Source organism: Octopus bimaculoides, chromosome 7 (genome assembly GCF_001194135.2).
Source record: "Octopus bimaculoides isolate UCB-OBI-ISO-001 chromosome 7, ASM119413v2, whole genome shotgun sequence".
In the NCBI taxonomy this organism is placed as follows: Eukaryota; Metazoa; Mollusca; class Cephalopoda; order Octopoda; family Octopodidae; genus Octopus; species Octopus bimaculoides.
This window is the reverse complement of record NC_068987.1, coordinates 80796524-80808040: the sequence shown is the minus strand read 5'-3', so window position 1 is coordinate 80808040 and position 11517 is coordinate 80796524.

The window sequence follows — 11517 nt, the reverse complement described above, 5'->3', positions numbered from 1 at the left end:
GTTAAACACAATGAGAAATGAAAACATAAAAATGAAAACAGAAAATGAACTTTTTTCGAACAACAAAAAAACAAACAGAGAAACGAGACATGCAACAAAAAGAGTATATCCCTTCGTCAGTTGTCCTAGTTCCATCTACTTTGCATTTCAAAGGCAAAGATAATACGCGACGTCATTGGAACAATCCTTCCCACAAAGCAAATTAAATCAAATTTGGACTTTTTTGCGGAGGGTGAAAGTGTTAACAAGAACAGGACAGTGAGAACAAGACAGTAAAAACAAACAGTGAGGGCTGTTAAGCCAAGACGATATAAACATTATATAGTTGAAATTTACAGAAAAAGACGAAGACAGGTGTATGAACAACAAGCAGGTGTACTAGTTTGCCACTCGGGAAAGTGAGAAAATCTTTTACGTTTCAAGCCTCTGCTCTTCAACAGAAAGAAATAAGAGAAAATAAACAGAGAGAGAATTTAAAAAAACTTGTGGATTTAGCGGTCAAGCATATATATATATATATATATAATGTATGTGTTTATTTCCTTGTCTTGACATTGTGGAATAACTATTAAGGTGTATCACTATCATACAAACTCTATCCTTTGTTTTGCTATCTTCTGTGAAATATGTCTGGCCAAAGGGAAACATTACCTGCAATAGGAAAAGGCAATTGGCCATAGAAAAAATTACCACAGTAAATTTTGTTAGACCATGCAAGTATAGAAAGGTGAACATTAAAACAACAATGGTGATGGTGGTGGTCATCATCATGGTTGTGATAGTGGTGGTGATGATGATGATGACGGCAGATTGTATTTTGTAAACTCTTATATCTGAAATAGAATCTTAACGAAATGTATTTTTCATATTGTTTACAATAAAAACATGAGTTATTTTATTGATGAGGAATTTGTATTTTAGTCTTTGTTTTTTTTCTTCTTTTTTTCTTTTTTTTTTTTTTTTGCATTTCGAAATTCATATAAATGATAATTTTGAAGCAGATCAAAAATTTATTTACTGTACTAGCAGAAAGATCATCCTCCAGTAAGTATTCTTTTAGTTGCTAAATAGTACTTTCTTTTTTTATCAGTTCCAGCTGTGGCCATGCTGGGGCATCGCTGTTTTGTTACACTGTTATTATTGAGAGCCTCCTCTGATATGTGGTATCTGGAAAATAAGGGAGTTTGATGTCGCTGCCCTCATTTCTGCCTCCTGCCATGAAGTAGGTTCATCTGGGACTCTAATCAGGAAAAGATCCAGTTTTGATTTGAAAACACCTACTTCCACTTTGTGTAGGTCCCTCATGCTCTTTGGAAGAATGTTAAATATCTACACATTTGATTTGCAATTTGTGTAATTTTTCTGATATATTATATTTAATTTGTCTTTGTATCCTCTCTTGTTCAGTAAATACATTTAAAATTGTTATATCCTTACGCCTTCAATATCGTAGTATGGCTGATATTGTTGAGGATAGATAAAGAATACATTGTAACAGTGTTATAACAATACAAAATAGAAACAGCAGCAGTAACAAACACACAATGAACCAACAATCAATATTTCCAACACACTAACTCAAACTGTACCTGGACCTCAAAGACCAAACTATGAACTGCTAACAATGTCAGACCACTACTAATTGTATGTAGTAGTCCCATTTATTCTCGTCATAGGGTGTCGTACTCTTGCCACAACAAAAATAATTTTGAGCACTAGCATTGGAATTTTTCTATAATGGTTTTTTTTTTTTTAATATTGTGAACAACAGTTAAATACTTCAGGTGAAAGAAAATGAGATGAGTTTATGTTCACATAAGTAATTAGTAAATTAAAACTGCTTTCTTTTTCTTCAACAACACCCAACAAATGTGAAAGGAAACTGACATCAACATAATCTAACTGATACTGGATTAAACTTATGATATGGATAAGTATTTTTACTGATATGTTTGTAGAAAGTTGTGTTGCACATATTTAGGCAACCTTTATATTTGGAGAAGTAAAAACAGAGGTGTTAAAAAATACTATCTTGCTATATAAGATTATTGTGTCACAGTGAATAAAAATTAGTTTTGTGACTGAATTGTATCATTGGAATTTTCAATAATAAAAGAACTATGAAAACCACATTTTGTTAAAAATATATTAAAACTGAAATTTATAAGAGTTTTCTAGACAGTGTAGACTTTAATAATTGCTTTATTTTAATAAAAAATGCATTCTCCAAACTAATTAATAAACAACTTTTATAGTTATAGTGTAGAAGATGTCAACATATAACATGTATCACTAACTACCAAATTAGAAGTTAGACTAATTGTCAACCATCACCCATGATGACAGCTTTCTGTATGGCACAGGTTTATAACTAGATGCAGTCATGACTGCGAAGTTAAGAATTTGCTTTGTATCCACATGGTTTCAGATTCCATTACACAGTGTGGTACCTTGGACAAGTGTTTTGTACTATAGCTTTACACCAAATAATGCCTTGTGAGTAATATTTGTTTAATGGGAACTTTGTGGATGCTCATTGTGTGTGTGTGTGTGTGTGCGTGTGTATATATATATGCATATATATGTGTATGTCAACAAGCATAAAATAGTAGCACTCAACACAATTGGTTGGAATATTCCTGTATATAATAACATTTGACTCGGCTAAAGTTTTGTGGACTTAAAGATATGTCCATCTCATCAGATGTTTGAGATAGTCTCTTGTTCTAAACATCTGATGAGATGAATATCTCCTACACATCCATAAAACTTAATGTCACATGTCTCAAAGGGGTTAAGCAGTATAGGCGCAGGAGTGGCTGTGTGGTAAGTAGCTTGCTTACCAACCACATGGTTCTGGGTTCAGTCCCACTGCGTGGCACTTTGGGCAAGTGTCTTCTACTATAGACTCAGGCCGACCAAAGCCTTGTGAGTGGATTTGGTAGACAGAAACTGGAAGAAGCCCATCGTATATATATATATATATATATATATATATATATATATATATATATATATATATATATATATATATATGTATATATATGTGTGTGTGTATATGTTTGTGTGTCTGTGTTTGTCCCCCCACCATCGCTTGACAACCAATGCTGGTGTGTTTACATCCCTGTAACTTAGCAGTTTGGCAAAAGTGACTGATAGAATAAGTACTAGGCTTACAAAGAATAAGTCCTGGGGTCGATTTGCTCGACTAAAGGCGGTGCTCCAGCATGGCCACAGTCAAATGACTGAAACAAGTAAAAGAGTGAAAGAGTTCTTAGCCATATCTAAAGGTTGGGACAAGGAAGCAGTTTTTACATTTATGAAATTTGTACATCTGACTTGTGAAAAATATTCTAGGATTATATAATGAAGAAAGATATTAATTATCAGTTTCAAATTTTGTCTCGAGGGCAGCAATTTCGGTGGCGGGGGGGAGTAAGTCAGTTACATTGACACCCCCAGTGCTCAACTGGTATTTATTTTATTGAACCCAAAATGATGAAATGCAATGTCGACCTTCGTGGAATTTGAACTCAGAATGTATAGACAGACGAAATGCCACTAAGCATTTCACCCAGCATGCTAACAATTTTGTCAGCTCAGTGGCCTTTAGAAAAATACTAATTAGCAAGTAATATCTTCAAGTGGTGAGATTTTTATTTTAAATTTAAATATATAGACTACCATTTCTATTTATTTTCTTTACAACCCTCCAGTTAGAAAATTCATTTTTAGTACTCAATGTATTGATATATGCAAAATTACTATCCCCAGAGAATTTATGCATATTTCATTAAAGTAACAAAATATTCAGTGTATTTTCTCAGGGTTTGATTGAAAGTGCCAGGAGAAAATACTGAGAAGGCAACTGATGCAGTAACATCTTTTAATGTTCTTTCTCTATTGTATGAACGTGTGAGCAGGTTTTCTCTCAGCTATTTTATGTAAAATCAATAAACAGCCAGTAGTGTTGGTTTAGATCTTTGTTTATTGACCATCAAATTTAAAATTAGAAACCTTCTTTCCTCACAAATCCATTAAAGCAGTTTAAAAAAAGAACAAAAACAAACAAACAAAAATTCAACCATTTTTCATTTCTATGTTTATTACAGATTTTCCTGAAAGTTATTGGCAACTATTCATTCTGCTTTACATCCCATTTAAGTCAGATAAAAGTCTAGATTAAAAAAAAAACACATAATAATAACAACAACAACAACAACAAAAAAATGAATGTTAACTGGGTCTGCAAAGGAATTTTTTTTTTCTTTTCTTTTTGTTTTCTCTCTCTTTCAAATAAGGCCTAGGTTGGTGTAGTGAAGATGAGTGAAACCTGAGAGTTTCCATGCCATGAGCTAAATCCTGTCCCATTAAAGAAAAAAAATGCAACCAAACTGACAACACAAGCATAGAAAAAAAGTATCTGTTTTTTGCTGGAGTTTTGTTTTCCTTTCCTACTGTTTCCATATCTGAAGGCTGAATATATTCAAATATCCCTTGCTATATATACAGACCAAACAAAATTGGCAAATCTATTTCTATTCTTCATTAATTACTTCTACTTAAAATACTTTATGCCCTATCCACTGGTATACTGTTACATCTATCTCCATTTACTAATTCTGTGGCGCCGTTTTTTCTTCATTGACATAAATAAAATTGTTTGCAGTTGAAGCAATAAAAATTGAACCCCTGCTCTCTCCCTATCTGTCAAGCGAGGTGAACTGTATTTTTTTAATGTCTTTAGCTACCCAAATTACTTATCTTCTCATGTCAATAACTACACCATTTAAAATAACAAGGAAAGTGATTGATCGTTAGATATCTTGAAAACATTCAGATAATGAAGATCAATATAGTTTTGAGGCTCTGTCATATTCTTGGATGCCCTTGAATTATTTGGTCCTTAATTAGACATTTCCCAGTGTAACCAAAACTCAGGAATCACTGAATTTATCACATGATTAGATGTCTAAATTCACTAATTGGCTCTGACTGGAATCTTTTGGAGTAAACATTAATGCCATTGGAGTATGCATTTCCCTCTTTCTTTGAAGCAATCTTCACATAATGGGTTACTATCATGTAGTTTTAGAATTATTTATGGTACATAACCCTCTTGGCCTCAATCTGGCTGAATTTATATTGTTAACAGTAGGAAAAACATTTTAATATTAAATAGTGTAATTCTGCTGAGGTCAACTTTGCCTTTCATCCTTGTGGGGTCGATAAAGTAAGTACCAGTTGATCACTAGGGTCGATGTAATCAATTTAACCCCTCCCTCCGAACTGTCTGACCTTGTGGCAGAATCATTAGCACGCTGGACAAAATGCTTAGTGGCATTTCATTCTGAGTTCTAACGTTGCCAAAGCTGGCTCTGTCTTTCATACTTTTGTGATTGACAGCCTTTGTCAATCAAATATATTGGATACAGTCTAGGATGTTTGAGTGGGCAGCAGAAGCCTTGCTGCTGATATGTATGTGGATCATATTTGAGCTCTTCTGGCCCTGAACTCAAAAGACTTGTCATTAGGATGCAGATTTGAGAAAGTCATCTGTATGAGGTCACACTAAGAGATCATCAGAGATTATAAAACTTAGCATTTGTTGTGACTCTCAGGGATGAAAACCTCTGTCTTTCGTAGCTCTTGAGATTAGACTGTTATGCCCCTATTGAAGTATATTTCCAATATCTCTACTCAATTTAAGTTCCATCCTTTAAAACATGAGCACATGTAGTACTGATCAGTGCAAGAGGATATTTTGGGGGGAAACAGATCATTTATTGAAGAAGACTTTGGAAGGAAGATTAAATGAAAATAAGAGTTGCTGCTTTCCAAATTAGTGGAGTGACAATCTACTGGCTCAACATTTCATCTCTCATTCATACTACTTCTGTAAATTCTTGGGTTGACTTTTGTTAAATGCAAAACCCTTTAGTTAAGGTCTACTTGCACCACACTATTATTATTATTATTATTATTAGAAATCATCATTATTATGTCACGTCGTCTTTTGTAATTACATTGTGCCAATTTCAGGCATTCACTAACAATGTGCCATACCATTTTCACCCCTCTCACCACACAGTTTGCATTTGTCACTCTCAGTTGTGTTGTCAATTCTGCACTTCTCATAATTCATCCTTAATGGAGAGGTTTGATCTGTTGCCACAATTGTAGAGAAGCAGAGGAAAACAGCTTAGGGTTGTATGTAAAAAAAATGTTGTGAAACCATTGTTGAAATGTGCAAAAGTCCAATGTCATCAAAACTGATAATGTGTAAAGAAAGAAAAACTTAAAGAGGAAAAGAACTCAAAAAAACTAATAGCTCAGATGGAAAAAAATATAGGGTCAGTTTGCAAGAGATACATATGCCAAGACAAATACAGAAGATTGGTGCTTATGGATGCAGAGGAGTGACCTGAAGATGGAGATAGAAGCACTCATATGCGCATGGCACAAGAACAAGCATTCTTCTTTTACTTGTTTCAGTAATTTGATTGTGGCCATGCTGGAGCACCACCTTTTAGTCAAGCAAATCGAACCCAGGACTTATTCTTTGTAAGCCTAGTACTTATTTTACTGGTCTCTTTTGCCGAACCACTAAGTTACGGGTACGTAAACACACCAACATCAGTTGTCAAGCAATGGTGAAAGGGACGAATACACACACACACACACACACACACACACACACATATATATATATATATATATATCATCATCATCATCGTTTAACATCCTGTTTTCCATTTTTTCTTGTTGTTTACATATTTCACTTGTTTGTTACATATTTCATGTTATTTGCTCTGCTGGTGATGTCATGTACCCATATATGCATGTATGTATATATGTGTATATATATATGTATATATATAAATACAAATATATATATATATATATATATATATATATATATATTATATTATTTATTATATATACATATATATGTAGATATATATATCCTTTGAAATAGGTTGTTTATTTGTCTGTGTTACTTTAAAATAATTCAGAATATACTTATTATAAGGATTATTTCTATTTTCAGTACCCATATACTAGTTATCTTTATTTCCAGATATATTTAGATAGTGTCATTTTGATTTCTCCATCAATTGTAATTTTGTCATGGAGAAAAAAAAAATATCTCTTCCAAATTTAGTTACTTTGTAGCCAAAATAATTAAAAATTCAACTGTAGAATCATATTAAATCTGTTTCATACTTGTTTCATCTAGATATTATTGTCAAATCATCCAGATGCTATTGTCAAAGATCATCAGGAAAAGAAATTTCTCTTGATTGAGGAACAAATTCCAATAAACAATAATACATCTATAAAATTCAAGAAACTATGCAAATATATTTAGTTTCTTCATAGCAATAATAATTAAAATTCAACTGTAGAATTATATGTAATCTATTTTCATTTTATTTCATAGATTTTTGATTTCTATTATCTACAAAATAAATATGAAATAGATAAATAGATTACATATGATTCTTCAGCCAAAATTTTTAATTATTATTGCTATGAAGAAACTAAATATATTTACATAGTTTCTTTATTTCTTTCAGAGATGTATTGTCATTTATTGGAATTAATTCCTCAATGAAGAGAAATTTCTTTTCTTGATGATCTTTGACAATAATATTTGGATGATTTTCTTTAATCTCCTTGTTTCTATGAATTGCTACACTCCAGAATATGGTCACCTTGTTGCTTCTCTGAGAACTTTTGATTACAGTGGAGGCGCATAGCTTAGTGGTTAAGGTATTGGACTCATGATTGTAAGATCATGGTTTTGATTCCTTGAATGGGTGATTCGTTATGTTCTTGAGCAAAACACTTCATTTTGTGTTGCTCCAGTTCATTCAGTTGGCAAAAATTAGCAAGGAGTGTACAGGAGTGGCTGTGTGGTAAGTAGCTTGCTTACCAACCACATGGTTCTGGGTTCAGTCCCACTACATGGCACCTCGAGCAAGTGTCTTCTACAATAGCCTCAGGCCGACCAAAGCCTTGTGAGTGGATTTGGTAGACGGAAACTGAAAGAAGCCCGTCGTATATACGTATATATATACATGTATGTGTGTGTATATGTTTGTGTGTCTGTGTTTGTCCCCATAACATCGCTTGACAACTGATGCTGGTATGTTTACGGCTCCGTAACATAGCGGTTCGACAAAAGAGTTCGATAGAATAAATACTAGGCTTCCAAAGAATAACTCCTGGGGTCGATTTGCTTGACTAAAGGCAGTGCTCCAGCATGGCCATACTCAAATGACTGAAACAAGTAAAAGAGTAAAGAGAAAGAGTAATCCTACAATGGAATCGTTTCCCTCCAAGGAGGAATATATATACCAAAGAAGCCTATAGATCATCCCTATGCCCCTTTCAGAGTAATGTAGACAAACCATAACCTAACCATATTCTACACTGTTGTAGATTTTAAACATTTTCTTTGGTTTTAACTTGAAGTCCTGCACTTCTCAGCGAGTGCTGGTGATTTTTTTGTTTTCATTTCTGCTTTGTTTAGTTTTGTCAGATATTGATCATGGAAAGGATTTTCTTTCCATCTTGTACTAGTTTCAGTCATTGGCCTATCGCCATGAAGGGTTTCATTAAACAAATTGACCCCTGTACTTACTTTTACTTTTACATTTTCCTAGTTCCTAGCAAATATTATATAATATATAGGCGCAGGACTGGCTGTGTGGTAAGTAGCTTGCTTACCAACCACATGGTTCTGGGTTCATTCCCACTGCATGGCACCTTGGGCAAGTGTCTTCTACTATAGCCTCGGGCTGACCAAAAGCCTTGTGAGTGGATTTGGTAGACGGAAACTGAAAGAAGCCCGTCATATATATGTGTGTATGTATATATGTGTGTATGTATATATGTGTGTGTATATATATATATATATATATATATATATATATATATATATATATATGTATGTGTGTGTATATGTTTGTGTGTCTGTGTTTGTCCCCCTAACATTGCTTGACAACCGATGGTAGTGTGTTTACATCCCTGTAACTTAGCAGTTTGGCAAAAGAGACCGATAGAATAAGTGCAAAGGCTTCCAAAGAATAATTCCTGGGATCGATTTGCTCAACTAAAGTCAGTGCTCCAGCATGGCCGCAGTCAAATGATTGAAACAAATAAAAAAGTAAAAGAATCATTTCTTCATGCAGAAAAGACCTACCTCCCTGTATTCATGGTAAATATACTCTGTGTTGGATTTTGGGTGGTGTATTCTAAATGCCATCATGTTTCTTATTTCCATTTTTAGTCATACTAACTCATTTAGCCTTGAACTGAAAGCATTATAACTATAACTTATTTATTGAACACCTCACATGTTGATACCTATTACCCTTAGCTCTGTTTGAAATATTAATCAAAAGTATCTATATTTTCTTTCTCACCTTTTCATAAATTTATGTACGTTATATAATACCTATTTCGTTAATTTCAAAGTATGTGTAAGACTGTGATTGGGTTAATTCTCTTATCTTGTGGTTTCTTTATCTAACAATGTAGTAATGATTTTTATTTATTTCTTTATCTTCACGGTTGCCTAGGCACATTTTTCTTCACTAAAATTTATCTCAGTTCTTCTATTGAATCCATCTTATCAGCACTGAAATGGTAGAAATGGTAGAACACCAGAATAATTCCACATACTATTTAGTTTCACATCTCTCCATTCTGAACTCTTAAATTCAGCTATGATCATCATAACATTTCAATCCACTGGAATTAATAACATAAATACCAGGCATGTACTGGAGTTTGATTTGATTGACTGCATTCCTCCCATAGAAAATTCTGGTTTTCTGCCAAAGTAAGAAATCAATATTATTATCTAAGAAACAGCAAAAGCTGTGAACTCACCCACCACCTTTGAAGAATTAATTAAATTTGAAATAAGAAAAGCTAAATATTCAAACAGAAAATTCTTGAATACACTGCTCTCTGTTTCAAACTAGTGTTTAACGATTTTCGTTGTCTTGAAAAATCATTTCAGATAATATTTGAGAATGACAATAAATTTTAAAGACAGTGTGAATAATTTGTTTAGTAAGGGAAGGAAAGTGTTAATCTAGTTTGTTCTGCTACACAAGATAAATGTCCTTCTCGCTCAACTGACAACCATCAATAGTTCATCCTTCAATATCACTGTTTTCACTTTGCTTATCAATACTCACAGCTTACTCTTGCTGCCCTGTATTGGTTGAAAATAGCTTTTAAATCTATCTCAGACTAAAATAAACTGAAAACTCTGCCAGAATCTTTTGAATACATTATAATTACATTTTCTATATTTCACTTGGTTCTTTTATAAAAGGAAGAAATTACATTATCACTAAGAAAAGGAGAAATTTGCAGAATATGTGAATTTTTTTTACTTTGTGCTAACAGTGAGCTATTAATGTTTTTTTTTGCATATCAAATATATAAGCCAGCCAACACATATGTTGAAAGTATTTATCACAGCTCTTATAATAATTGATAAATTTACAACTATTTTCCCATCATTTTCTTCAACAGTAATTTAATAGATATTAAATGATATCGTTAGCAATTAATTGAAGATATTGCCTCACTGCTGTTTATGCCAGAAGTTAATAGAAAGCATTTAATGTTCTGAAGTCAAAAGTTATTTCAGATTTCATCATCAAATTAACAACTAAGATATCTTCCTGTCCAACTGCCCAGTTATGGACTTTTTATAAAATGATTTTCAAGTTGTATAAAACCAATATTTCTATAAAAATAGGTTTTACAATGTGTTCTTCAAAAAAACCTGTTAAAGATGTTGAAAGATACTAAGAAAATATATACACCCACTTAGACTAAGAGTTTGAATTTCTCTTTTATCTTTTACTTGTTTCAGTTGTTGGACTGTGTCCATGCTGGGGCATCACCATGAAGGGTTTAGATTGCAAATCAACTCAAGTACTTCTTTTACAAGTCTGATACTTATTCTATTAGCCTCCTTTGGTGAAACTGCTAGATTACAGGGAAGCAAACAAACCAACACGAGTTGTCAAGTGGTGGTGGTGGTGGTGGTGGTAGTGGTATTGGTGGTAGGGATACAGAAAAACACAAAATGACACACACATATAACATACACGCATAGATATGCTTCTTAATCTCCATTTCCTTTTCTTCTTTCAAATGAATATAAACTATACATATATGTTAATATTTAGCAGCAGTAATAGAGTGAAGCAAAGTCTGAGAGCATCATGCATTGCATATATATATATATATATATATATATATATACTCTTTTATTCTTTTACTTGTTTCAGTCATTTGACTGCGGCCATGCTGGAGCACTGCCTTTAGTCGAGCAAATCGACCCCAGGACTTATTCTTTGGAAGCCTAGTACTTATTCTATCGGTCTCTTTTGCTGAACTGCTAAGTTACGGGGACGTAAACACACCAGCATCGGTTGTCAAGCGATGTTGGGGGGACAAACACATACATATATATATATA